Source organism: Pinus tabuliformis, chromosome Q, assembly GCF_031772625.1.
Source record: "Pinus tabuliformis cultivar Carrire ecotype Pingquan chromosome Q, CPIR1, whole genome shotgun sequence".
NCBI lineage: Eukaryota > Viridiplantae > Streptophyta > Pinopsida > Pinales > Pinaceae > Pinus > Pinus tabuliformis.
Window position 1 is genome coordinate 224,568,830 of NC_142296.1, and position 24,150 is coordinate 224,592,979.

The window sequence follows — 24,150 nt, forward strand, 5'->3', positions numbered from 1 at the left end:
GGGCCACTGACATGAATGGGGTAATCAATTTGAAGAAGCGGAAGATGATATCTAAGAAGAAATCGCTCTGCGTAGTAGTGCCCCTGGACCCTGCAGAAGGACCACGCTATACTGAACCGGTCTGCGATTATGAAATTGATGATGATTTGGACTAGATTTATAAGATAACGACATGAGTTTAGGTTTGGGTGAATTTGAAAACAGATGGACGTATTGCATGGGACCGTGAAAGTTCCTTCACATCATATTTAGAAGAAGAACTGGAGCACTGGCAGAATCAATTGCATGAAGTATCTACGTTGTGCTGTAATATGATTACCAAGTCATTGTGTTGTGTATCATCAGAGGTAAGAAATCTGCCTTACTATGCTAGTTTAACTGATGTTGATCACTTTTTGGATGCATTTGAGAGAGAAATTCCAGTGAAGAATCACTTCCAAGCCTTGAACTGGGTGCTGCGTGCTACGCCTACGAGATGGTGGGCACACTCAAGAACAATTTTGATGATTGACACATATACAAAAAAATGATGAGAGTGCGATTTGGTCACCCACAAGTGTGGTTAACAAAAAAATATGATGGGAGGAATGACCCGCGCAACCATTTGGCCAAATGGATTGAAGTGTATGAGTGAAGCCTCAGCTAGAGTGGGTACATCTGTTTTGTCATACCTTGGATGTTATGCCGATGAATTGGTACTTGGAGATAGAAATCCTCCATGGAACTGTAGAATGGGATGTTTTGCGCCAAGGATTTTTTATGACATTCGGCTTTAAGGATGGGTTTGAATGTATCGACGAAGTATTGCAGGTGGTTAAGTCAACGATATTCAGGATATCGCAGGATCCTCTAGATTTGATTCAACTTGACTGGACTACCCAGCCGAGCCATGCGCTGGAGTACTACAATGTAACAACGGAAGAAAATAACGAAGACCCAAGGAATATTAATATTCTAGAGACTGAAGGTCACCGTGAAGTTGAAGGACCACAACTAGAGAATCTATACATCACCGAACCACTCAAGACTAGACAGGTGGACATTGGCATGGAGGCAGAACCGAAGTTTGCAAATATTGGGGACTACTGGGATGACACGACAGTAGATGAGGTCGTTGAATTACTCTGCGAATATTAGGATCTATTCCCCACAAAATTTTCAGATCTGAAAGGTATAAAAGGGGACTTGGGTGTCATGAAGATCACTCTAAAACCGGACGCGAAGCTAGTTAAGAAAAGACCTTACTGCCCCAATCCGAAGTATAAAGAAAGGGTTCATGTGGAGTTGGATAAAATGATTGCAACAGGCGTCATTGAACTAGTAGAAGAGTCTGATTGGGTAAAGCCAATAGTAGTTCAGGACAAAAAACAGAAGGATGAGATACAGATATGCATAGATCTCAGGAAGTTGAATGACGCCTGTGTGCATGATACTTTCCCAACTCCTTTCACCGATGAGGTGCTGGATAATGTTGGCGGCCAAGAACCATATTCGTTTACTGATGGGTTCTCAAGGTATCATCAGATCAAGACCGCACTGGAGGATAGGAGTAAGATGACCTTCACAACTGAATGGGGATGCTTCCAGTATGTTGTGATGCCTTTTGGGTTGAAGAACGCACCGACTATCTTCTTGTGTGTAGTCATCGCAGTGTTCAAAGATTTCATTCAGAAATTTCTGGAGGTATACTTTGACGATTAGACAATGTTTGGATTGGTAAAACGCCATGTATAAAGTCTGTGCTTGATGCTAGATACATGCCAGAGGTACCAGATCACACTTAGTCTAAAGAAATGTTTGTTCTGTTTCCCTTTTGGGATATTTTTGGGTCGCATGGTATGTAGACAAGGCTTGATGGTAGACCCTGTGAATATCGCGGTTATAATCAACTTGGAGGCACTAAGAAGTGTGAAACAACTATGCACAACGTTGGGGCATACAGGGTACTATAGAAAGTTCATCAAAAGATATGCCCAGATCACCACACCAATGGAGAAACTGTTAAAAAAGGATGCTACGTTCTGTTGGAATGAGGAATGTCAGAATATCTTGGATGTGCTCAAATAGAAAATTCACCACACTGATCCTAGTCTTCCCATATTGGAAGAAGGAATTTCATGTGCATGTGGACGCGTCATGTATTGCGCTGGGAGTAGTACTGACACAGGCATGTGAGGGAGAATTGAATCATCCTATAGTGTTCGCAAGTAGGGAGCTATCTAAAGCTGAGAAGAATTATTCAACAACAGAGCGTGAAGGTCTGACTATGGTATACATGCTCTAGAAGTTTAGGTGCTACTTGTTAGGCAGACACTTTAAGATGTATACAAACCATTCTACATTGAAGTACTTGGTGAACAAGCCTGTGTCGGGGGGGAAAATATGCAGATGGCTGTTGTTGTTTCAAGAATATGATTTTGAAGTTATTGTGAAACTAGGATGATTGAATGTTGGACTGGATCATCTGTCGTGCATTGAAATAGGAGAGGAGCCTACTAATTTGGAGGAAGGACTACCTGATGCGCAGATCTTCATGGTGCGCATCGCGGAAATTCACTTTGAAAATATTATACACTTCCTGACGATGAGAATGGCTCTAGAATTATATACTAGCCAACAAAAGAAGGAATTGGTGGTGCACGCGACATACTTTTCTATCATTGTAGGACACTTGTATAAAATGGGATCAGATGAAATACTATGATGTTATGTGCCAGAATTTAAATGAAACAACATCCTCACTGAGGCTCATGGAGGAGCCGTGGGAGGGCATTATGTGGGCAAAGAAACAATGTAGAAGATTCTACGCGCTTGGTTGTGGTGGATGACACTGCATAAGGATTCAAAAGCGTATTGTAGGGCATGAGATGCATGTTGAAGGACTGGTAGACCATCGAAGAGGGATGAGATTCCATTGAACCTACATATATCATTACAAACTTTCAAGAGGTGGGTGATTGACTTTATGGGACCAATTCAGCCTCCAAGAAAGAAGATGGGTGCATGGTACATTATCACTGTGACTGAGTATTTAACCAGATGGGTGGAGGTGCAACTTGTGAAGGACTATACAAGTGCGACAACAACAATTTTTTTTTTGAATACGTGCTGACAAGGTTTGGTTATCCAAAATTTTTAATGAGCGATCGTGGCACACATTTTCTTAATGAAATGATCAGCGCATTAATGGAGGAATTTCAGGTTTACCATTAGAAGAGCATGCCATATCACCCGCAGGCTAATGGCATGGTAGAAGTGTTTAATAAGATAATGGAGAACGTGCTGATGAAGGTTGCAATACAAAAATAAATTACTGGGATGTGCACGTACCCACGATACTACGAGCTTACAGGACAACTTGTAAGAAGCTGACTAGACAAATGCCTTTAAGGCCGGTTTATGGCGTTGAAGCTGTGATGCCAATGGAATACATTGTACCTAGTCTACACATAGCGCATTCATAGGAATGGGGGATCACGGAGCCATGTAAGAAAGGCTCGCGGAGCTAGCAATACTGGAAGAAGATAGGTTTCTTGCTGGATTCGATTAGCTAGTTCAAAAGGAACACGAAAAGGCATGGCACGATCAACACATCAAACTGCACACCTTCAAGGTAAATGATTTAGTGTTATTATACGACAACAAGTTTGATAAATTTCCAGGAAAATTTCAGATGCATTGGCTGGGGCCCTATGTCATCAAGGAGATTATCGATGGTGGAGCAGTTCAGTTGGTAAAGTTGAATGGAGAGCCATTCCCCGGGAGGGTGAATGGTGGCCGACTGAAGCCATACACTGGGGATACAACCAAATGACTATATGGTGGAAGCACAGTATTAGCACTCCAGGTAGCTGAAAGGAGGCGCGGGACTATAAAATACACTACCTGGGTTGTAGAGCTACGCAGTTGGGGTACTGCGCAGAATAGAGGATTGCCACAGTGTCAGCAAAATCACGATGGGAGCTACGCTATTGAAGGATAGACCACATAGGGTAGCCGAAAAGTGACCATTATGGTCGCTATTCATGACTTGACAGTTGTTGGGTTGTGTTATATTCTTTCCATGACTAGATCTTCTAGTTAACTGGAGGGTTAGAGGGGGGGCGACATCCCCCATTGTCCAGGGGGTTAGAGGGGGGCGGGTAGCCCCCCTCTATGGGGTCTAGGGCAGTGTCCAGGGAAAACGTTTTTTGGACACTATATTAGGTTGGGCAGACCTACCTATGGTTTTGTGCATGGTTTTCGCACATGGTTTTGGGCGCGATGGTTTTCGGTCCATGGTATTGGATGCTTTGGCATGTATAAATATGTATTGTAAAATTGAAAGGAACATAATGAAAAATCAATCTGGTAGTCCCAGTTTTGGGATCCAGGGGAAGACCTCTGTGTATATGTGTTTTATGTGTTATGCTCTCACATTGTTTATTTTCTGTGTTTTAGAATTCGTATGCATGTAATTTCTGTACGGGGTTAAAACCTACATTTTGTATCAGAGCTGTTTTGGCTTCAAGGGGACGCCTTAGTTGCTGAGGGGTTTCACTCAGGCCTATGGTAGACCTTGTTCAGTGGGAGATCTGTGGGATCGATTCTGGTGGTGAAATAAGATTGCGGGAAGTGGAAAGATAGAGATCAAGAAATTTAATTGTCAAAGTTTTGAGTTATGGAAACTCAAGATGGAGGATCTGTTGGTAGATAAAGATCAGTGGATCACGATAGATCTAGGTACTAAACCAACGTGAGTGTCCGATGAAGAATGGAAGAAGTTGGATCGAAAGGCAAAGAGCACAATCCGATGTGTTCTCAGATTCAATATTGTTGAATGTATCAGGGGAAGCTATGGTGAAGGCTTTGTGGGACAAGTTAGGGACTTTGTACCAATCTAAGTCTTTGGTGAATAAATTATTCCTACGGAAAAAGCTGTATAACCTGAGGATGAAAGATGGAGACTCGGTGACAGAGAATCTAAACACATTTAATACTGTGGTAAGTTAGTTATTATTTGTTGATATTATAATTTCAAATGAAGATAAGTGCATCAGTTTGTTGTGTTCTCTACTAGATTCGTGGGATAGTCTTAGCCTTGCTGATGGAGGAGATGAGATGGAAAAATATGGAAAGCCAGAATGGTAATGCATTTTCCGTACGAGGACGGTCCCAAAACAGAAACAAAAATAAGTCATTGAGTGGGAGATCTAAATCTAGAGGGAGATCTAAATCTCTAGGAAAACCTATAAAGGTGGTGTGCTGGAAATGCGGAAAGGAAGGGCACTACAAAAGGGATTCTAAATCTAAATATCCTGACAAAGGAAAGGGATCTGATGATGCTCCTTTTGCAGAGGCAAAAACCACCTCAAATGAAGGTGGGGATGTATACTTGGCTTCTTCAAGTACACATGTAGATCATGAGGCATGGTTGATTGACTCAGGTGCATCCTTACACTTCACTCCCCATAGAGAGTGGTTTGGCAAGTATGAGAAATATGATAATGGTGATGTCTTCTTTGGGGATGACAGGAAGGATAGAATCGTTGGTCGCGTAAGATTTAAGTTGAAGTTGCAAGGTGGAAGGATTAGAACACTTCTAGGTGTTCTACATATTCCTGCATTAGCCAGAAATCTGACTTCTGTAAGCAAGCTGGATGATGCATGTGTAAAAACAGTGTTTGAGAAAGATACGTGCAAGATGGTTCGGGGAGCACTGGTATTGATGCGGGGAGTTCAAATTGGAACTATGTACAAGCTGCAAGGTAGCATTGTTATTGATGGGTGCAATAGTTTTGTGGTTCCTGAAAGTGGAGCAAAAAATCTAGTGGTCTCTGGAGAAAAGACCATGTTATGGCATCAAAGGCTTGGACATATTGGAGAGAAGGGCCTTCTAATACTTCATGGTAAAGGTATGGTAGAAGGTATGACTAATAACTCTCTGGATTTTGATTTATATGAAAATTGTATATATGGGAAGCAGAATCGAGTGAGTTTCCCCTCCGGTGGTAAGAGGACGAAACATATATTAGAGTTTGTGCACAATGATGTGTTTGGACCTGTGAAGGTTCTATCACTGGGTAAGTCTGTGTACTATGTATCATTTAGAGATGAATTCTCAAGGAATACATGGATATATTTCCTCAAGAAGAAATCTGAAGTCTTTGACAAGTTTAAAGAATTTAAGGCTCTGGTGTAAAACCAGACAAAGAAAAAGATAAAGGTGTTGAGGACAGATAATAGTGGAGAGTTTTGCAACAAGGAATTTGAAGAATTCTGTAAGAAGTGTGGTATATCACGATAGAAGGCTACATACACACCTAAGAAAAATGGAGTTGTAGAAAGAATGAACAAGATGTTGATGGAAAGGGCAAGAAGCATGCTCAATGGTGTCGGGTTAGGACATGAATTCTGGGTAGAGGTGGTGGAGACAACATGTTACCTGGTCAACAGATGACCTTCATCAGCATTGGAGGATAAGACTCCACAAGAGGTATGAACTGGTAAGAAACCCTCTCTTTCACATATGAGGGTATTTGGATGTGATGCATATGTACATGTTCCAAAGGAGAAAAGAACAAAGTTGGATAGTAAATCTGAAAAGTACATCTTTATTGGTTATAAGGATGGTTTAAAGGGTTATCAGCTTTGGAACCCAGTAATAAGGAAGGTTGTGTACAACCGAGATGTGGTGTTCAGAGAGGTGAAAAATGTTATTAAACATGAAGTCTCATCAAAGGAACGTGAGAAGATAGAGTTTGAGCTAATGGAGGAAGAATCAGACTCTACAACAGAAGAGGAATCAGAATACGAAGAGCCACAGACTCTGGTTTTGAGAAGATTAGTTCGAGAAAGAAGGCAGCCAGAAAGGTATAGTCCATCTACTTTTTGTTCAAAATTTTCTTTATCTATTACTGATGATGATCCCAAAACTATGAAGGAAGTAGTAGATTCAGAGGATGGAAAACTCTGGAAAGAGGCCATGGTTGATGAAAAGGCATCTTTGCACAAAAATGAGGCTTGGGATCTGGTGGAGTTTTTGGCTAGGAGGAAACCCATATGCAACAAATGGGTGTTCAAGAATAAGGAAAATGTAGAAGGAAAGGTGGAGAAATACAAAGCTCGGTTGGTAGCAAAAGGTTATTCCCAGGCGTCAGGAATTGATTTTGGTGATATTTTTTCTCCTGTTGATAAGGTAGCTTCTATTAGATTACTTTTAACTGTTGCTGCTGCTTTTGATTTTGAGGTAGAACAGATGGATGTGAAGACAAAATTTCTTCATGGTGATCTGGAAGAAGAGATCTACATGAAGCAACCTGAAGGCTTTGTGGTGAAGGGTAAGAAAGTACTGGTATGCAAGTTAAAAAAGTCTCTGTATGGGTTAAAACAGTCACCAAGGATGTGGTATCAAAAATTTGATACATTTATATGGGGACTTGGCTTCACTAGAGGCAAAGCAGATCACTGTGTGTATTTAAAATTAATTGGTGACCATGTTATTTATCTAGTCTTGTATGTGGATGATATGTCGCTGGTTGGAAATAACAAAGAAATTATCCAAGATTTGAACACCTAATTGTCCTCCAAATTCGACATGAAAGATCTTGGTGTTGCAAACTATATTTTGGGCATCGAAATCAAAAGACATCGGGAAAAGAGGAAGCCCTGGTTAAACCAGAGGAAGTATGTCGAGACAATATTGCAGAGGTTTAATATGCAGGATAGTAAATCAGTGAAGGTTCCTATTCCTGTAGGTGTGAAGTTATCTTTTGAACAGTGTCCCAAGACACAAGAAGAGGAACATGACATGTCCCGTGTTCCATATGTAAGTGCAGTCGGTAGCCTGATGTATGTAATGGTCTGTACTAGACCAAACATTGCACATGCAGTGGGAGTATTGAGCAGGTTTATGTCAAAACCAGGGAAGGTGCACTGGACAAATTCGCAGCTTTGTTGATGCAAATTGGGCTGGAGATCTGGATCAGAGAAGATCTACAAGTGGGTATTTTTTAACCTATTTGGAGGTGCAGTCAGTTGGATGAGTAAGAAACAATCTGTAGTGGCACTATCAACTACAGAGGCAGAATACATGGCAGCCACTCATGCAAGCAAGGAAGTAGTTTGGTTGCAGAGATTGTGTTCAAGTATGGGGTTAGTATAGGGAGCTATAAGGATAGACTGTGATAGCCAAAGTGCAATTTTATTGGCAAAGAACCCTACTTATCATTCAAATACAAAGAAAATTGATGTTCAGTATCACTTTGTGAGGGATATGGTAGAATACAAAAAGGTGTTGTTGGTAAAGGTGGACACTTTGAAGAATATTGCAGATGCATTGACAAAATCTGTGAGCTCTGATAAGTTCTCTTGGTGTAGAGAATCAATGGGCATTGCAGGGCTGGATAAATGAATAAGCTATCCTGTGGCCCCTTGTGGAAAGAAAACAACAAGTGGGAGAATGTTGGTTTGTGTTATATTCTTTCCATGACTAGGTTGGGTAGACCTACCTATGGTTTTGTGCATGTTTTTCACACATGGTTTTGGGCATGATAGTTTTCGGTCGATGGTATTGGATGCTTTGACATGTATAAATATGTATTGTAACATTGAAAAGAACATAATGAAAAATCAATTTGGTAGTCCTGGTTTTTGGATCCAGGGGAAATATTTGTGTATATGTGTTATTCTCTCACATTGTTTATTTTCTGTGTTATAGAATTCATATGCAAGTAATTTCTGTACGGGGTTAAAACCTACAACAATGGGAAAACGGCTAAATGGAGCGGGGGGTGGCAATTAAGTTGGAATTTAAGCGCAAGATCTTTAAAAATCTGCCGCCACTCTAGCATTTATGAATCGATTTTGGGGGAATGGTCAGATTCAAATTTGAAATTGCCTATAAATTACAGATGGCCGATCGACGAAAAACACTTGGCATTTTAAGAATTGAGGTGTTGAGCTATCAGGCGCGCATGAACCTTGATTAATTTGAGGCTTTAGTAGTGAGTTCAGTGTTTGAGAAATTGCTGAAGAAAACTCATGAGCTTTTAACTGGCATTATGTCCGCACCCGTGGAGACTGCAAGTGTTGGAGAAGCGATGGCAGCTGAGGGAGATGCCTGGAGGTAGTGAGTGTAGAGGTACTTGCAAAAGTACCCAAATTATCGAGGTCACCCAGGCTAAGGCCTACGCCACCCAAAGAAGGTCCCAAGACGAAGAAGGATAAGCAGAAAACAACATAGTCGGTGCGTGAGTCGCCATGGAAACACCAGAAGAAAGGAAAGCCTACTACACAGGAGATGGGCAATGTAGTAGACCTGGAACCTGACGAGGACATAGAGGACGTTGGTGTGTGTGTGGAAGATGTTGACATGGGGGTCAAAGACATTGACATTAAGGGGGCAGACCTTGTCTCCAAGCTGCCACCATATGTCCTTCCCCGCCGAGGCAAGGAAAAGGTACCAAAGGACATCGATGAGAACAAAATCACACTTTTCACCCTGTTGCTGCTAGAAAAAATCACATTCGAAGGACCACGCTTGGCGTGTATGCCCCTTTTGAAGCTGAAGGACTGGGATTTAGTAGATACATAGCACTCTCCCCACTTGGTGACTGATACATTCATGCACTGCGTCTTCTATAAGGACTCTGGTGTGATCACGCTGGAGCCAAGAAAGTGGATAAAAGGGGTGGATAAGGTAGGACTGTTGAACCTGCTATGGGTGCCGCATTACAACCAAACGCCCATGACTTTGATAGTGATCAAGCAACTGTTATGCTTAGTGCACGATGGGTTCCTGTGGTTAGGAGATCCAATGCCAATCACTGGCATGCTGATCCATAGGATCATCTTTCTCCCGCACTCAGGCTTGAAACTAGCGATACCAATTGGCGGAACATCAGGTGAGCACAACCTTGCCGAACGAATGAAGGACAAGTTCAATATTTCCAAGAAGTTGTGTGGCTACTCCATCTCCAACATAATCGATCTTGTGATTAAAGTAGCCACCCAGATCTTGGCAGGGAAAATTATGAGGAAGTGTCGCGTAGATGAAGTGTCGGCACCGATGGTATCTTTAGCAGCCAAGTGCACAGAGGGCATACAATTTAACTAGGTGCACTACCTTTGAAGAGACTTCCTTGCAAAATGCAGAGAAGCACAAAATCAAAGTAATACTTTCTACTATGCATGGTTGCTGTTGTTGATTGTACTAGTTGCGTGGGACTTAACGAAGGACAGTGAATTTCCTTCGATTGCACCGGAGCTGCTAGAAGCAGCAAAGTTTGCTTAGCTCTGGGCCACAAAGGACCCCCAAAGGATCAAGGACAACAAGATATTCTAGATTCTCATGGAATCAAGAATCCGCGCCGCCATCAATTGCAAGTTATGGCTCTCACCGACTGTCTTTGAACAATTGTTTGAATATGTGGAGTTCAAGGTGAACTTCCACTATGTTTCCATCCGAGCGCGAAAGGACCCCACATAGAAATGGTATGATCTTCCATACCTGGCGACAGATGATGGAATCACCGCAGTTCTAGAGAGTTGGCCCATAGAGTGGCGCAAGGCCTCAGAATTATCAGATGGGTCTAGTAAGTCTATCGTGAAGCAGAAGAAGGAAGAGGCCATGTTAAAGATGGAGCAGTTGGTCGAAAAACGAAGGAAGGAAGCTGAGGACAAATCCAAAGCAGAGTGTGCGGCCAAAATGCAGGCAGAAGGGGAGGAGGAAGAGGACGACCATGACTCTGATAGGAGTCAGAAGTATCCTTCTCCATAGACAGGTGAGGAGGATCAGCGCTCAGAGCAGGGAGGAGCAGACTCAGAGACTACTCCATTATGGGTTAAGCGCACAAGGGAGCACGAGAAAGTAGGGTCGTGGAAGAAGTCCAAGGCCAAAAAGTTGTCCCTTAACCCAATCACCTTGACAGAGGGTGATTTGAATGATATTAGTGATATAGTGAGGGATGTGACCACAAAACTGCTACAACAGTTTGAGCAGTAGCAGAAATAGGCCTTGGTCGCCATTCAAACGGGTCTGAACAAGCTGCAGATCGAGGCTACTCAGATGCAGACCACTGTAGGGTGGGGCAACGCGATGTCAAGAAGTTTGGCATCGGGAACCTTAGACACAACAGAGATGGTCCATACAATGGATTCCCGGGCTGTCGCGCTGTCAGATGGAGCATTGACCACAGAAGCAAAGGTTGACAGGGTCACTGTCAGCGCCATCAAGAAAGTTGGGTTAAAATTTGCCGCGTTTCCAAGTGAAGCCCTTCACACCCTGCTAGATGGTGTGATCGCGGAAATATAGTTTCAGGAACAACGTGCCTTGAATGTTATCAGGGAGAAGAAGGTCAAAAATGCACATATGTTCGCTGAAAAATCATCCACAATTGATCTTCTTAAGAAGATCATAGAAAAGAATGAGCGCACAAGAGCTGTGGTGGCTGAGGCATGTTGGACTGTTATAGAGCTAAACATCCCCAAAGATGTGCCAGTCAACGCAAGGATCTATAAGTTCGCTGCAAGTGTGTGTGAGGCACGAACAAAGATGGCTAAGGTTCAATTTGAACTAAACCTTAGGATCACAGGACTTGAGTTGAGGGCCCAGCCCTCAACTCCACAAGAAGTCAGAGAGTAGTGTACAACCGCTGTCAAAGATGCCATTGAAGCTATTGACACTACTGTGAAGGATTGCACTGCACTCTTCGAGTAGGTGCTCAAAGTAGTTACTAATCTGCAAGAAGATCCTAACCTGAAAATAATAGAAACTGAGGCACGGGAGATGCAACCGAGGTATGATGAGGTCAGAGAAACGACGTGCACCATTTCCATCATGCAGAGGTTGGAAAAGCTGCAGGAAGTGAAGGCACTAAAGGAACAGGTGGATGCGTCTCAACGCAAGGAGGCAGTACTGAAGGCCAGATTGGGGCCTTGGATAGAGGAAGCCTATGTACTCATTGCCTCCATTGAAGGGAAATTGGCCAGTCTGCAGGCGACACAACAGAAAATACAGGTAGATAGCATAGTAGCTAGTCAAGTAGATTAAGTAGATGGCGACGCAATGTACCACCGAGGTTGTAGTCATACAGGTGGAGCTGGGAGGTTTTTGCGACAAGATCGCCTCATCGGCCAAGTGACTCGGGGTGAGTCACCAGATTTGTGTTGGGGGCCTGTTTGGAATGAGTCCCCTAGGGTCAATTTTGGGGTTAAAAGCCCAAGTTTTGGGGCTAAAGGCCCAAGTTTTGGGGCTAAAGGCCCAAGTTTTGTATAAAGAATGTAAAGTCTCTACATTTTTTGGTCGCAGAACGCGAAGGTGTAAATAGTCAAAAAGAGTTTCCGCCCTTAGTTTAGGTAGCTTGTTTTGGCTTGGTGAGATCCGCCCTTGGTCTGTGGGCCATGGGAATGTATGAAAAGGGAGTCTTAGAATAGTCTAAGGCTGTTTTGGAGTTTAATTCTTAGTAAGTTTTTGGGTAATTGATAAATGTGGGTCTACGAGAGCTAAGAGCGAAGAGTCTTAGTGTAGGAAGAGGCTCTATAGCTGAGTGCGCAGAGGCCTAAGGTAGAAGTCTGTAGCTGAGTGCGTGGACCCCTGGAGCTATTGTGCATAGGGAAGTTAGAGCCTGTAATGGAGATTTGAACCATCAATAAAGAGAATTATTCTGGAGATATCTGTGTATGAGCTATTTTACTTCTGTTATGAATGTTTGCGGTTATGTTATGTTGAATACTTGGTTTATGATTTAATGCTATATTGATGTGTGAATCTATATGTTTTAATTTGTCATATGAACACAAGTAAGAATATCTATCTACATGAAGATAATCATAATGCATATTGAAGTTAACCAATACTTAAGCTAATCGGGGTAGACATAGAAGTAAGAATAATTACAGAGGTGCATAAGCGTCTGAATTGACCATTTAGGGTCTGCGAAGGACGATCAGAGACCTTTGCGAAGTACACTGATAAGCCCTAAAGGGCTTATAGGTCCGCGTGAAGGAAGGGTTAGGGTATAAAACTGACATCACAACCATCTCAAGGTGTGGAAACTTGGTTCTTACATCCCCCCATATTGCTTCAGGTGAGACTTCAGTCCGTGCTCTGCAGATTGATGCCGAAAGGGCCAATAGTGTAGGGATCTACTTGGCTAATTAACATTGAACCTGGGTCAGGGCCCATCAAGCCAACAGTATGGTATCTAATGAATATTGTGAAGGTCTTGAAGCTGAGGCCATCTCTCTAAGAGAAGATCTTGAAAAATCAAATAAATGGAATGAATATCTACTTTAAGTTTTTGAAGAACAAGAAAATGGGCTGAAAGAAGAGATTTTGAAATTGAAACAAGAAGTGGAGGAAGGAAGAAAGATTGAAGAAATTTTGAAGAAGCGGGAAAAGAAATATCAGGTTGAGGTAAATTATAAGAAAAGAATAAAAATTTGTGATTTCAAGATAGTACTAATATTTTGGATAATATTCTTAGTACTCAAAGGTCTCCTACCATCAAATCTCATCTTGGTTTTCATGAAACTGTTAAAGGTGAATCTAGCTCACAAGATGAGGCAAGGAATTCTAATGCAAAATCAGAAATTCTTTACAAGGAGATAAGAAGTCAACCTCATCATCGACCAAGGAATAAATTCTTCAAAGGAAACCATTTATTCCTAACTATAGAAGTGTTAATCGATTTTATCCTTTGATCAATAATGTTGAATGTTCTATATTTCATAATTTTGGACATGTTACAACCAGTTGTAGAAGTATAATGTTTCAAGCTAATAACCATCTTATAGAAAGACCATCAACTTCTAGGTACTTTAAGGGATATTATTTGGCTTGCAATATGCTTGGTCACAAAGCCATTGATTGAAATACAAGGAATTTGAAATATATAAGATGTTATTCTTGTAACAAGTTTCGGCATGTAGCAAAACAATGCAGGAATAAGTCTATGGATCACCATAGACAACATGGTGAGCAACCAGGTAAGAAAATTAATGTCAAAAAATACGAAAAAGGTGGACCCACCAATAATCAAGAAAAAGAATCATATAAGGTGTGGTCTTGCTGTATGCTCATTTGAAGATGAAGATGAATGGTAAATAGATAGTGGATGTTCTCATCACATGACTGGAGATAAGAGTAAAATGGAGTCTCTCAGGAAGAACCATCATGGTAATGTTATTCTTGGAACTGATGTTTCAACAAAAGTTCTAGGACAAGGTAAAGCCAGAATTAATAAAACTAGAGCAGCAATTGATGCTTTGTTAGTTCAAGGGCTAAAGAAGAATATCCTAAGTGTAGGACAAATGGAAAATAAGGGAAATATAATTGTGTTTACATCAACCAAGTGTAAGGTTATGAATGAAGTAACTGGAAAAGTCATAATAAGAGGATATAGAAATCAAGACAAATTATATGTGTTTGAAGATCGAAATTCTCATAGATATGAGAAAGGTTTAGACTTAAAGTAAAAGAAGATGGTGCCTATTGCAGTCTCTTATTCTTAAATGAATATTTCTAACATTGATTGCAGAAGTGGTGAGAGGTACTTGACCTCATGGAAATAGAAGATGGTTATTAGGTCCTCAGGATTAGTGATGTGTAATCGTATGGGGAGTAATACATATGTGACTTGATGATGACTCCCATGGTTGTTTTTTATTTTCATGTTGCTTATAATATTGATAATGTCTCTGGTGTAGTCATAATACATAGGTACAGAAAGAACATACTTAGGGGGAGCTTCATGTGTGAAATTTTAGTATTTCACTTTTCGTACAAAGATCCTATAACGAAAAGTCACGTGTATACATGAGTTCTGAATTGAACAGTTGTGTATATATTGGTATGATGAAGAAATAAGCTCAAATTTTGCTTGTTGGTTCTGGAATTGGTCTGCAGAGATGGCACAGGTTCAGGGGGAGCATTTGCTTCAAATAATGCATTGTTGGCATTATGTTTGCTTAATGATATTTATCAACAGGTTGTTGTTCTTGATGGTATTGTCAGATGCTCATGGTACAAATCATATATGGTGTATGATAGTTGTTGATGGCTATCATGGTATTTTTGAGGTATTTGAACTTGGTTATAAATGTCTTATCTCTAATTTGATGTAAAGGTCATGTAAAGACATATGATGTAATCATTGTAGAATTCAGTCATGTATGGACTATTGTGGTCAAGTCGTTTTGGATATGTGAAGTAATTTGTAACCCCACTGTGTTTGGGAAGTTGATGTAATAATGATGTCAAATATGTAAACCCACTGTGATTGGGTGATTGATGTAAGTTTGAGTTCTTGGTGATAGGACAAGTCATATGAGTCATAGAGTCATGTACTTCATTGTACATTTGTTAGAAACTTCAGCCTGTGCTCAGGGGGAGCATGATCAATGTTCATACTCAACTGTTTAGATATGGAAGTCTTCATTCAACATTTGTCAACCCTTTTCCCTTGATGTCAAAGGTGGGGAGTAGCTTGGTTTGGTTCTTGGCTTGATGTGTTTTACATGTATTTATAGGTTGTGGTGACCAAACACCAAAGTGGTTGCCATCAAGTCCAAAGGGGGAGATTGTTGGCATTATGAATTATGTGTTGTCCTTGATGGAAACCTACCTAATGAATGACAACCTACTTAATGAGTTGTCTCTTGCTTGAAACCTACTTATTGAAGATGTAAACAATATTAGATAGAGTGTTTTACAGATGTGACAGAGTGTTTTGGCAAAGGCATAGCAGTTCAGAGGCAGAGGTATGATAAAGTTGAAAGTTTAAGAAGTATACGCGGGTTCTATTAAGTAAATCCACGTACACATGCGAGTATAAAGAAGCAATGATGCGGGCAATTTCTGCACAATGGTATTCTAAATACCAAGGGTCCTTACCATGGTGGTATTTCTCTATGGTATTGAGCCCAGTAACAGATGTTTTGATCTTGTCTAAGAAAACCATCGGCTGGAGTATGTTTTTGACCTGTGGTATTGAAAATGGCTAAGCTATATGAGGTGATGAAGATCAAAGTGGTAAAAAGTGTGCAAAGTGTGTAAGTGATGGAAATCTTATGAATAGTTAGATATGAAGGAAATATGCATTTTATGGGCTATTGATTATTTTCTTGATCTAAACTAAGTATATACCCGAGAGTTTGATGATGGATCAGATCCAATAGATATGAGATGGAAATCATGATTATGGTATGATTTGATTTGTGTTGATGACATACTAATGCATGAGTTGTCTGTGTATGTTGAGGTCTTGGTATATCTGAAGTTCTATGTTGTAGCAAATATTTGACTCTGAATTTGCAGATCTATACGCGAGTTTTATAGCCTGCAAGGCACGTACACACGCGGATGTGTTTCTGGTAAGTCGCATACACGCGTGTTTGGTTTCTGAAAAAGTGCGTACACACGTGGATATGCTTCGAAGAAAGCGTGTACACAAAGTAGGGTTTTGATGAAAAGTATGTCTCATCAGTTTAATCAGTCTTGATGTGTTTATGTTGTCTATCAATGAAGTCTTCTTGATGATCTATGCTTAAACAATGATGTTTTGATTATGGATTGATTGATTAAAGAATGTTGAAGTTACTTGCTGATTGTGATTGGAGATCAGGGAAAGTTTTATGATTAGTTCAGAATGATGCAATAGATCTAAGCATGATTCAATGTTTGTTTTAGAATGGAAATTGCGAAGTTTTCATAGGTTTAAGATCTGTATGCGGGTATGATTCATGAAAGGCGTATGCAAACACGTGTTTTCTATTGAAAATTAGTGTACATATTTTGACAGATGGTTAATCAGGGTTTTTAGTTATTGAATCTCGGACCTGTGATGCACAATATGATGGTTTTATTTTGGTTATAATGATTTTACTGTTATGAATGGTTGAGTTTTTGGTTAATTTAGTGATTGAGTTTCAGTGATTGGTTGCTTCGGTTTGGGCAGAGATTGATGATTGAGTTATAGAGATGAGTTATAGTTCGATGATTGATATTGAGCTTAAATGTTGGTAGTGGGTATAGTTTGAAAATTTGATAAAATGTGTCCTACAAGCTATGATGTGTTGTAGCAGGTGGATCCAATATGAAAATTTATGAAATGTGGTCCCAAAATTTGAGGGAGTTGGAGATTACTTCCGAAAGTAGCTGTTAAATGAGATCATGGCGTTGGAACTCCCTTCTAGTAGCAACTAGAGAACGAGTGAAGGTTGTAGCCTTCTGCAGGTTGGTACTTGCGTACTAGTATAAGTTTATGCTAGTACACGATTCAGGGGGTGGAGCTCCCTTTTAGTAGGAGCTGTAAAACGAGTGAAGGTTGTAGCCTTCTGTAGGTGGGTGCCTACGTACTAGTATGAGTCTGCGCCAATACAAGATTGTAAAAGATTTTCTTTATATTAAAAAGAAGGTAGATACGACAACAACGGGTGGTTTTTTCCTGCATTGGGTTTCCACCTTAAATCTCGATGTTCATGTGTGTGATGGTTTATTTTGTTCTTACTACACATGGTTACTATCTATTTAATGTTTAATGAAGTATTGATGCACTGGATCAAAATAAACAGAAGAATAATTAACTGAAAAGTAAGTTTACTGGATATATGCTAGTTGTCTTAAGAATAGTAAGTTTACTGGATATATGCTAGTTGTCTTAAGAACAGTCACGTACACACGTGGGTTCCCTTATTTAAATTAGCAAACATAAATCAGGAAATGAAATTGAAAAAATGATTGATTTGAAAATACTAATTCACCTTAGTATTTTTCCCAACACTGAGTTTGTATGCGCACACCCATAGTCATTTACTTTAAATTTCTTGCAAATATAGTTACAATTTACCTTTTGAAATTATAGATTAGTGTAGATTGCTTTCAAAGTTCATTAATTAGATTGCTTCCATAGATTAAAAATATTTTAGATTAGAAATTTCAAAGTTTCATAGATCAAAATATTCATAGAACAGTTCTTTTCTTTCTACAAATTGGAAATTAGATTAAATGTCTTTCTTTCATAGAATAAGTGCCTCAATTTCTTTCATGGATAGTTAACTCTTGCATGTGTGTGTGCCTCACTTTAAAATTCATCTCATAAGCACTTCATTTTTGTTGCTTTAAAATCCATCTTCATTGCTTTAGAATTTTTTTGCACATTTTAGAACAAGCTTTGCATCTTTCCTATTTTCATTTTTACACATTATAATTGAAAGTTGATTCCTAGAATATATTGTACAAGTGTACTTCACAAGGATACGAACCTGTTGTGGCCAGCAACAACCCCCCCTTCTTATTTAGTGTTATTCCTAATACTAAATAAGTGGGGACCCTTAGCTAAAAATTTAAAAATCAATTAGTGCTTAAATTTACTTTTCGAATAAGAACTTACCATCATAAGCTTAGGAAATTCCCTTGAAAAATATAAAAAATTTAAGTTTTATGATAAGGTAAGACAAAATATTTCCTTAGGAAATATCGCATCACAAAAAAATGATAGGATACCACCTTACAAGCCAAATTCCAACATTGCGCGATACACGATAATAAAATATCGCATTGCATACATCAAGCACAACTTACATTGAAACATCTTAAATTGTTGATATACGATGACACATATCGCAAATCACATTTCACAGAAAACAGAATAACAAAGATTGTCATATATCACGTTCCTGCAATCTGCGGTATTGCGATATTGCGATTTCACGATACAACGACAATGCGATAATGCAATGTCATGAGCAATCAACTCTGCGATGTTACGATTCTGCGATGTTGTAATTCTGCGATATTGCGAAGCAAATCGCAAAATCGCTTCATCGCAGATCTTTCGGGCGCGTGATTCATAAAAAAGTATTTTCCATAAACTAACACCTAGTTATGCGCTTTAATGCTAATAAATGAGTTAGTTGCCAGTAAATAATGGAATATGGTTTCGTACTTATCGAAAAATCATCTCACGTAAGGTGGTATATTTGATGTGTCTTCGGCATTCAAAACTTTCCCATCACCCTTCCTTGTCATTATTTTCACTTCACTTGTGAATTGCAGGAACGGAGAAAAGAGAACGATACAAAGCAATACGCAGGATAAAATGGGAAAGAAAAGCAAAGCTCCGAGCTCTAAAGATAAAGAAATGGAACCCTTGTATACAGACACGGCTTGTAACAGAGACGCAGGAATTGCTACGTGGGAAGGCATGTATAATCTGTTTGAGGAGGAGAATCCCAGAGTAATGGAAGTTACTGCTACTGCGGGCTCACATGGTTCTTCTGAGGCATCTATCATAGAGCTAGCTTGCTCATTCTTGCACCGGATAGCAACAAGACCCAAAATTCTCCCATATACGGACATGGTTAAGTGGATACTAGACAACGTTGATATCAGAAATAGACAGTTTAAAACTTAGGCTCAGGAGCTTACGGAATCATTATTTTCACAAAATTTGAACTTTATATCCGCTAAAAGGAAAAAGCGCAAAAGGCGAAAAACGCATCAAGGAAACCTGGATCAAGAACCGAAGGCAGCTTCCGAGGCACGATTAAATTGCGCATCGCTGAGAAAAATTTCTCGAAAAAGGAAAGCTTCTAATTGCTCAGTTACGTGTAAGCCCCGAAAATTGCTAGAAAGCAAACAATATTATTGATTGTGTAAATGAAAATTTTCACAGGGAAAATTTGATCGCAGAAACCACTCCAGGGTATTTACCTAATGTACAACAATTAAAAACAGATTGGAGGCATAAAGCTCAAGAAAAGGCACAAGCAATCCAAGGGTTAACCAAGTTGAACTGGGATTATTACTGGACATACTTGGTAAAGCCACATAGCCAGTGGATGACTATCAAGTGTATCATCAATTCGGCTGAAAAGATGGCACCAGCTCTTGTCGATTCTATTTTCTCAGCTCAACTAAAATCGGAAGTTGGTCAGTCGACTCTTCTCAAATAGATGCTGAATGCATGCGATTTCAAGGAGCAGATACAGAAGTAGTTTTAATTTTAGATGCAATTTTAGTTTTAATTTTGTTTTATTTTTCCTGAAATGAGGACGGTCATTTAAACCGCATCCTACATTTTTGTAATAATTTATTTTTAGATTTAGTTAGTAGTATTTAAACCCCTCTCATGCATTTAGAGAAGGGTCCTGAAATTTGTCAAAAAATTATCCCCAGAACATGCACTTCTGTACCCTCTGAGGAGGTTTTGATGAATGAATGGAACAGGATTTATTGATATTTTCATTTGATATCTGCTACTGATGTTGCAATTTTGTACTCTTAGTGGATATTAGATCAAGAAGAGATAAATCATTATCGCTTGAAGCTCATGAGTAGGACTAGTTATAAATAATACTTCTATCTCTTAACTATTTCTGCCTTTGTGTTAAAGTGATTTTCATGTTCAGTTATTTATATATTTATGTATGAATGCCTGAGTTATCATTTGGCACTTTTGTATGGTGATAGCTATTTATTTATGCTTAATGTATGAATAGCTTATTATGCGATATGTTTCTCACAACTGTTTCGTCTAATTTTTTATACGAAGTGGTTCATCTTTATTGAATTCTTTTCTCATAACAGTTGAATGATCTTTATTACCAGTTGTTATTTGAAATCATTTTAGATCACATAAAAGAAAGATTACACCCCGGGTTAGTGTAGACTTAGATATTTCTGCTTATTAGAATACAATTTCCTTATTATTAGATTAGAGTTAGAGTAAAAGTATTCCATTTAGAAACTGTTAGAAAGAGAAATATCAGTTCGTCACACACACATACACAAATTGGGAAACGGGTCCCATATCCCCAGTCGGACCCACTATACCAAACGGAAAAGGAGCTGCTAACCAAGGTCCGGATCGGGTGGGTATCCCCCTTGTTGTAGACCCAATTTTCGGGGCTTCAACATATTTGGCGCTAGAAGGAGGGCCCCGAACTGTGAATGGCAATTAAATCTAAATCTAAATACCATTCTGAGAGTAAATCACCCTCACCATCTCCCCCGAATTCTCCGTTGCATTTAAATCCAGAGTCAGAAGTTGCTGGAGCAATAGTCGCTACTACAAACCCTGACATTTCAGAACAATCTACTATTGAACCTCCTGAAGTTGAATCTTTGATTCAAAAACTTCAGCGATTTTCTATATCTCCTCAAAAATCTAATAAATCTCAAGGCAGTGTGACTTCGCCATATAACCCTCCTCATCCTCTTACCAGGTTAAAAAGCGAAAATTTTGGTGTTCAGGCAACCGAATTACCTCTACCTACTAGGAAGAGAGCAAGAAAGTCTCCTAAAGGGTCCGATAGCGAGAATCTTTCATCATCATCATCCATCTCAGCCTCTTCACCGAAAATTCAACCATCCACTCCTCCACTTCAGATCATTGTCCATCAGCCTACTGCAACTTCCACAACTCCTTCTCAACCATCTAGAGTCGTAATATCCTCATCTTCTCAACCGCAGGGATCATCTTCTGCACTTTCCTCTGTTAGTAGTTTAGCGATGGCCCAATATCCATGGAATAACCCAGGGGCAGTCTTAATGCCTGCACCCTTGAGTCAGTTACCGACCCATCTTGAAAAATGGCTGCCTAAGTTTAATCCTGAGGCAGGCATGCTAGCGAAAGAACATATAAATAACTTTATGCTAACTATAAATCTCAATGGAGTTGTTAACGAAGATGCTCTTGTTCGACTTTTTCCTTATACTCTGCAAGGAACAGCCGGATCATGGTATTTCTCATTACCATATTGATCTATTACTCGTTGGGACATCTTCCAAGAACAATTCCTGACCAAGTTCGGTGATGACAGGTCTACAACGACATTGATCAATGACTTGTCTAACCTTAAGGCCGAGTCAAGAGAAACTATCAAAGATTTCAATTTACGTTTCAATAAAATCTTAAACAAAATTCCTACTGCTTCTCAGCCTAGCGAAGAAGTGTGAAGTGAATGGTACATCACCGCTTTACCATCAAACTTAGCAATCTTTGTTGATAGGGCTAACAAAACAACCTTAGTTCAAAATATGAAAGAAGCAATAGAAATAGAGAAACGTATTATGGCCCTAGAAAAGAAAAACGCCATAGAAGAACGAAAATCTAAGAAGGTTTCTTTCAAAGAAGATCCCAAGAAAAATATATCGAAAGATCCATTCGATTTAGAAGGATTACAAAAAGTTTTGAATACCATGTCTAACGAAATGGTCGACATTAAGAAACAAGTAGCAGAAACTTCTTCTAAAAAGCCATACAGGCCTTTTGAAAGAAATCCTTCAACTGATTCCAAACCCCCTAACACAATTACAAATGCTAAATCAGAAGAAGAAGAAGAGGAAATCGCTACTGAAGAACATACCGATGAAGAAGAAGTTGTAGAGTTACAAGGTATGTGGGATTTCATCCTCCCAGATGAAGAGGATAAAGAGGCATTCCCGGTTAGTACTCACAGTAGAAATCAACTTGATCCTCCTCAACCTACACCTAAGCCAAAGATCGCAAGCTCGATGACTAAGGATAAAGTCGCAGCCAAGAAAACATCACCTAAGGCGACTGAAACCAGACCAGTCCAAACAGACACATCAAATCCATCTAAAACGCTAATCGTTTTGGATGAAATGGAGTATAATATCATAGAAGACATGAAAAATACTAGGGCCAATATTACTCTTTTTGAATTGAGCAAGTTAAAACACCAGCAAAAAGTACTTTTGAAAGAATTACATGCTGTAACAGTTGCACCTTTACCAGCCGCTGTAATCTCTCAAGATTCCCATGATATGGGAAGGCCTCCAACTAATACAATGAATAAGGTTGATCCAAACGATATTTCCTTAATTGGAGGAAGATCGAGATCTCATACCCCCCCATTTCTCCTTACTTATGAAATTTTCAATAAAAACGTGCATAATTGCTTAGTGGATTCTGGAGCTTCATCGAATATTTTACCAAGATCAATATGTGAAAAATTGAACGTTCAACCACATAAATCCACTGTGTGCATAGTTCAGCTAGATCGATCGCAAGTCAAAGTAATTGGCGAATTAAATTAGGTTACCATAAGGCTGTCATACAACCCAAAGGTATGTTAAGTTATCGACATTTTAGTTGCTGATATTTCAGAATTTTATGGCTTAATTCTTAGCAGAGATTGGTCAGAAAAACTTCATGGATACTTTGCAACTGATTGGTCGCATATGTGGCTCCCTCACAATGGTAAACCAAATTAGATAAAAGTTGAGCAGGAGAAACATCAGAAATACATAGTAACAGAACTCGAGGGAGAAAATGAACCAATAGCATATAATTCTAATATCACTGGCAACAATTCAGTAGAATCTTTCCTAGGAAATTTTAATGCTCATACTTCACCTTACTTAGAACATTTTGTTTTATCTCAAGTACAAAATGTCTCTTAAACAGATAGTTCTAAATGCATTAATTTTATAGATAGTCATGTAAATAAATCTTTGTTTTGGAAACTATTTTTTGATGGTTCTAAGTCTAACGAAGGAGCAGGAGTAGGATGTGTGTTAATGAGTCCAGAGGGAGATAAAACCATGCTAACTTGCAGACTTGAATTTGATTGCACCAACAATACCGCAGAATACGAGGCTTTAATCCAAGGATTATACAAAGCAATCGGACTAGACGTCAAATACCTGCAAGTTTTTGGAGATTCTGAAATTGTAATAAGACATGCATGTAATAGTATACACTGTTTATCAGGTCATTTAAAGCATTACCAATCTTTAGTTCAAGATCTGACTGAACACTTTATAGCATTTAATATTTCATCAATTCCCAGACTCCAGAATGCTAGCGCAGACCTCTTAGCCAACGTAGCTTCCAAGCTCATTCCTTCAGAAGATTTTAGCCCTGACCAATTTTCAATTGAGTTAATTTTTAGACCATCTATTCCTGATAACATTACCAATTGGAGGATTTTCAACGACGATCCTGATATCGTGAGTTTCCTCACATCTGAAGGATCCTACACCAATCAAATAATTGACGAAGACCAACATGACCAACAATTGCAACAGGATAGTACTAACAATGCTATACCTAAATCAGTAGTCAAATTAGAAGGCCTTTATGATTTAAAAGATCGATTCAAGAGATCTACCAATTCAAAACTCCAAAGTTCAGCTTTGAA